The sequence below is a fragment of the Pinus tabuliformis genome, chromosome 3_2, assembly GCF_031772625.1.
Source record: "Pinus tabuliformis cultivar Carrire ecotype Pingquan chromosome 3_2, CPIR1, whole genome shotgun sequence".
Taxonomy (NCBI): domain Eukaryota; kingdom Viridiplantae; phylum Streptophyta; class Pinopsida; order Pinales; family Pinaceae; genus Pinus; species Pinus tabuliformis.
The window spans coordinates 596,386,804-596,392,960 of NC_142302.1; the positions used below are offsets into that span (position 1 = coordinate 596,386,804).

General features: G+C 33.6%; 1 pseudogene; it reads left to right on the forward strand.

Moving 5' to 3' along the window:
• The first annotated feature begins 1,471 nt into the window (after positions 1 to 1,471).
• Positions 1,472 to 5,801, forward strand: LOC149181996 (protein TORNADO 1 pseudogene; annotated as a pseudogene).
• Positions 5,802 to 6,157: the final 356 nt, after the last annotated feature.

Genomic DNA, 6,157 nt, shown 5'->3' on the forward strand with positions numbered 1-6,157 from the left:
AATGATGAGTACTTGAAAATAACCATTACTAAATGTTTATAATATTGGTGACTTAACTCTTCATTATAGTTATTATTACAAATACTTTAAACTTGAGGTCTAATATGGGTATATTTAAAGCATTCCTTAAAAAATTCATTTTCCATCATCTACCATTTTAAAATGCATTTTCCATCCTCTACTTTTTTACCTTTTTAGTATCATGAAGATGAGAGACTCATGCATCCCATTGTGTTTTGCAATTTGTCCAGTGCCATGTTTCACAATGGAGATCGTGAGAGTTCAATCTTATTTTAATAATGTTGATTTTCTTTAAACTAGTTCTAATATAAAGATATTTTTTATGTTTTAGATTGGGTTAGATAACCTCATTATAGTACCTAATTTTTTTATCCCCTACTTCTTCATTACACCAAACTCACTTATTTAATTTAAATGTTATGGTATTTTAATTGTATTGTCAATTGCTCTTTTATATTCTCCAATGATTTATCTAAGTATTAGCATCTTTGGACTATTCCTCTCAAGCAAATAGTTATTGTAACTAGAGTTGAAAAATATTAGGAATTTTTGTCTTTGATACCTCATCATAGCGAGACTTTCCATAAGTAAATACCTAATCCAAATTAAGATTATGACAACATTATTTTAACTAAATTACTTTTAAAAATAGCTAATTTATATGTCATAAAGAAAAAAAATTTAAACATATATTTTTTTATAAATATATAAAACTTAAATTAATATTTACAAATTTAGAATAAAAATTAGAAAAAATTAATCAAAATACATCTAAATATGTGTGTGTGTGTGTGTGTGTGTGTGTGTGTTTTTAATCAATATAATTTATATTTCTAAAATAATATTTAACAATACTTAAAATAATAAATATTCACCGAAAACTTTAGATATATAAAAAACTCGCTAATGCAGGATTTATTGAATAAAAAGAAGCAAGTTGATTTACACTAGTGGCTAAGCAAAAAAGAAAGAGAGGAGTATTAATGTTGAACTTAATCCAATATAAGGATATGCCATAGTCTAGATAGTTTATAAAATCACATAAAAAATAACCATAGGTCACTAATGTTAAAGACAAGAGTGAACGAGGATGTTATCACATCTAGAACTTGCAACTAAAGTAAACTTCTGGACTGAAAAAAACTTTTATACAAATAATTCTCTACAAACCATGTATCTCACAATTATTACGTGCAAGGGTAATACTTTCAGAACCTAGCAAAGTGTTTTATAACCTAATTTACACCCATAGTGGGGACTATTGTACATATCGAAGCACAACCTTTTGTAATCGTTAAGGCTATTGAAAGAAGAGAAGAGAGGTGCTTTGTAGCCTGGTTATTGTAGAAGAGAAGCCAAATCTTTAGAGCCCATGTGGGAGTTGGGAAATCCATAAAAATGGATTAAGAGGATGAATTGAGTTTTAGTTAGGTTGTGGTAAAACACTCTATGTAATTCCATATTGCAGAGTTTTTCTCGAGCCAAGATTCCATCAGTAGACTAAACAAAAATTCTTGTGAACGTAGTTGAACCCATCACAAGAACTCAAGGTATCAAAATCAATGTCCTGGTAGATGATGATACTAGAATGTCAATTTGGGACCTTGTAGGTCACCATGAGTTCCATGATTTTCATGATCTCACGTTCCCTGTTTCGAGGAGCCCATATTTCTTTCTCATAATTTGTAGCATGTTGAGAAAATCACACAACAGAAAACCGAAAAAGCTTCAAGAACTTGAAGAAGATATAGTATATTGGCTAAGATTTATTGTTTCCAATTCCATAAGAGCATAATCCTTTCTCACTCATGTCAAAGTTGTTTTCACTCATATTGATAAAACTTCTGAAAGTTCAAAATTGTACTTATCAACTGTCCCATGCGTTTACAGGCTTATGGATCATTTCACTGGCTTTGCTGAATTATCTCCAACCCTATATATAGTGGACCCAAGGTTATCTATTTCAGTGAATAAGGTTGCTCATCATGTGTAGTAAACAACCAAAACAATTTTAGAAAGGGTCTTCAAAATTTACCTAGTATGTGATGACTTAAGAATGTTGTTGTTCAATTGGAAATCTGATCATTCCAACAAGGCAGTTATGAGATGGGAAGAGTTTTCTCAACTGTGTGAAATGAAGATTCCAGCACTGAGAATACAGTATCTCTATGATGTCCCCACAAAGCTTTAAGGGAGGCGAAGAGCCATAACAGACTCTTTGCATAAAGCTAGAGAAATCATCTATTTTCAAGAGCTTGATTTCATCATAGTGAACTGTGAGTGGTTTTATGAGGAATTACATGAACATCTAGTAAGATTGAACAAAAAAATTCAATCTAATTTGGATCGACAACAAAGGGGCTTTACAACTAGAAAAGAATTGGAGGTGATTTAAGAGAATCTTTACAGGGTTCAGTAATTAGATTTGGTCCCAGAATTTTTGAGAATGTGCACCCAAGTGACCTTGTGAGCATGATGTTGAAACTAGAACTTGATTATGATCAAGATCCTGGTAATCAAATTCGAAGATTTTCATAACTACAATACTAGAGGAAGGTCGGTACAAGCCATAAACATGGGAGATAGGTGGATCAAGCTACATCTACACTGGATGTTATTTTGAGTACGATGATTCAAATCATGCTTTCCTCACTCCTAGGTTCTTCCCAAGGTTGTAGGTATGACCCTTTGATTTTAATATTTAAAAATATAGAAAAGAAAATAATCAAACTTGAGTCTCTTTTATATTGGAGAAGAATAGGAGACACGATTGATTTATTCTAAATATCAGAGATCTCATGTCCTATTTACTACTCAACCTTGGATAGAGTTGAAGCTGGATATCATATTCCCTCGGGTGCAAGGAATAATATGTTAGATTCACCAACTTATCAATTTAAGGAAAACTAATTCAGGATTGTAATAAATAGCTTCTACTTGAAGATTATGAGCCATTATGTAGTCACTCCCCCATGTTTGTGTATCTATCTATCTCCCCAAGAAAATTCCTAACTATTACATGCAAATGGGGATACAATTCTTATGCCTCCAACAAATCCCTTCGTTTATTGAAGGCATGGAACAAAGGGAATATATCAAGGAACAAAATGAATGCTTCCATATGGTTCACTCTAATTATCCAATGACCATTTTGGAATCTCTCTAGATAATCAGCTCTCAGATCTCGCTTTGTAAAGAAATAATTAATCCTCTTAGAACTATCGTGAATTATCCTTCATCATTAGGACTACATTCTAGGCTTCCATATTTGAAATAGAAAACCTATTGGAGAAATATCATAGATGGCTACTTGTGCCAATAACCATGGATTTTCCTTTATTTCCCTATGAAAATGGATTCTCTAGAAGTCCAATAGGATATGATCTGGATCAGATTCTATCAACAAAGACTTGGAATGAACCATAAAATCCTTCTATGGAATGAAGAAAACATAACCAAACACATATTTTTTTTGAGTAGTTATGGCTTGTCCACACTCTCCACTCGTCTTTTAATGCACTTCAATGAAACTTATCAACTAGTACTTTACAACAAATATTGGTAGGGAGGAAAATACCAATTTTCATACTTATCACCTTTTAGTGTGAAAGGATAGTCATTTAATTTGTCACAACTGACAAAAAATTATTAGGATTTCTCTCTACACCAAAATGTTTTATGATACAAATGGAAGTATATGGTTGCCATGAGGCAAACCTTCCTAGTGAACCAACAGAAACTAAGTAAATGACTCAAATCCTGGAATTTACAACTTTAAATTCGTTACACCTCAAAGAACCATGGAACCCATAGGGAAACAAATTGTTTGCCTGTAAATCTTCTAATATAGGAAAACTCACAGAAAACAGGCCTCACTAGGAGAAATTTAGAGAAATGAAAATCAAAATTGATTTGGCAGTTTGTAATAAATTTTCACGTCCAACAGTTGGGATTCTTGAAAATTCAAGCCCCAAGGAATGTTATATTCATCACAACTGGCATGTATTCTCCAAACCAACTTTTCAGTGGCTGGAGAGACCAGGATATAGAAATAGTTGAGGATGGTTAGAAGATTTATAGAAGAATGGTGCAAAATCACATTCAAGAAATTCAAGTAAGAACCCTTTTTCTATTTGCAATCCATACCAGAATTACATGTAGATTCATAATGGGAAGCTCCTTCCCTATAAATTATACCGAAATACCATAAAGTTTTCCAGACTATATCTCCATTACAGTATATTACCTAGAGTAGATATGAACAGATCTCATGCCTCAAATCAGTTGACCACGCATGAATATCCATAAGTAGCTTAGCTTACATAATCTCTACTTCCCTCGAGACATAAGGTCCAAATGGTAGTTTCTTTGGTTATAGGATCCATAATAGTGTTGTTGTTGCTACCAAGCATGGAATTTGAAACTTACATTAGGTAATTTCTTCACTTTGGCATCAGACCGCAATATTATATCCTAAGTTTCCCCTACCTACCATCCATTTTTTCTTACCTCTAATTTTGCTATTCTACTCCCTTAATGTGTCGGTTCCACAAAAAAGTGCCCATAATTGAAGGATGAGAGGAGTGATATACAAGGAACATTATCAAATTCCTTGTTATTATTTATGAAACTAGATATCATTCCTAACAAGTAACTTCTTTCGATATATTTGATATCTATGTCTAATAATTTTATCTGCCCCTTATCCCATTTTCATGCCTACCTTTTTTATCTATCACAGGTGCACCTCCACAACAAAATATTGGGGTCAGGTAACAGAAAGAGTCCCACTTACAAACTCGAGAAGAACCTCATCTCAATAATCATTAATGGCATTGACATCCGAGTTGAACTAGGAATGAAATGGGTTACTATCGATATACTTGCTTGCGAATCACAAGACCTCAGTAGAACTCTTAAAGTTATGAACCAAGTTATCGTTGAAAGCATTCTAAGAATCTATGCATCATATGAAGGTTGCCAAGGGTACTATTAGTTTAGGGTATTTTAAGGCCATAATGTGTGTAGGACCTCATACCACCGAGGTATAGGAAGGGCCAAGTTATTTTGGTGGAGTATCTAAAGCAAGAGCTACTCTCAGTTCCAATAGACATCATATATAACTATCATCATACCTGGAGTGTTGTTTCTAAATCAAGGTCTATCATCTTAGGGGTCGATTCCGACTATGCAGGGACCTTCTTAGAGAGGAAGAATTCAGGGATGTATTAAAAAGACAATATCATGATCTTTATATGCTTGTTGTTGAGCTGGATGTGTCATCCACTAATGACATCCTTAATTCTCAAGGTGCTCGGAATGATGATGATGATGATGACGAAGAAAATGAAGATGGGTCTATGTCTCCTACCATTGCTGGGATAGAAACGAGGGCTCAGAAGCTATTGGAGATACTTAATATTACTGAGAGGGACCTCTAGGACATCAAGCAAGAAATTCAAAGACTGAGGTATTATGAGCACAATATTTTGATGGAACTCCACAAAAAATTGAACAATCTGATAAACTTCTCAGTCCAACAGGAAGAGAGAAAAGGTTCATACATGTTTTGTTTTGTCAGAGCAGACAATGACATTGTAAAAAGGTTGGTGACATACATTGCTTCTGGCATGACTACACTGCAATTACATTTATTATGTGAATACAAACGTGAATTACATGTTGTTGATGGCCAGCTTGGGTGCAATCTAATGGAAGTCGACAACGAAATAGTGCATAGAATCCTTCCATATCTTAAAGGGTTCATGAAAATTCTATAAGGTATGAGTATACTACAAATGGACATTAATACATGGGATGCAATGGGAGATTTGAATATGGACTTCAATATAGAGGATATATGCGACACACTGAATATGGCTAGTAATATTGAGCATTTAAACCAGGAAATCATTGGGCACATTGAATAGAGACATTATTACAGATCATTTAAACCAGGAGTATGCATCTAGGTTGCTAAGTAGAGGTCAAACAAAAATTACTATGGAATCCGAGATATGAAACATTAAGGACCATATCAAACCAGAGCCCATATAGGTTTTTAATGTGCTGGTTGTAATCAAACAATAACATAGCCATAAAACCCGAACGATGAAACCAATCCAACACAAATCCA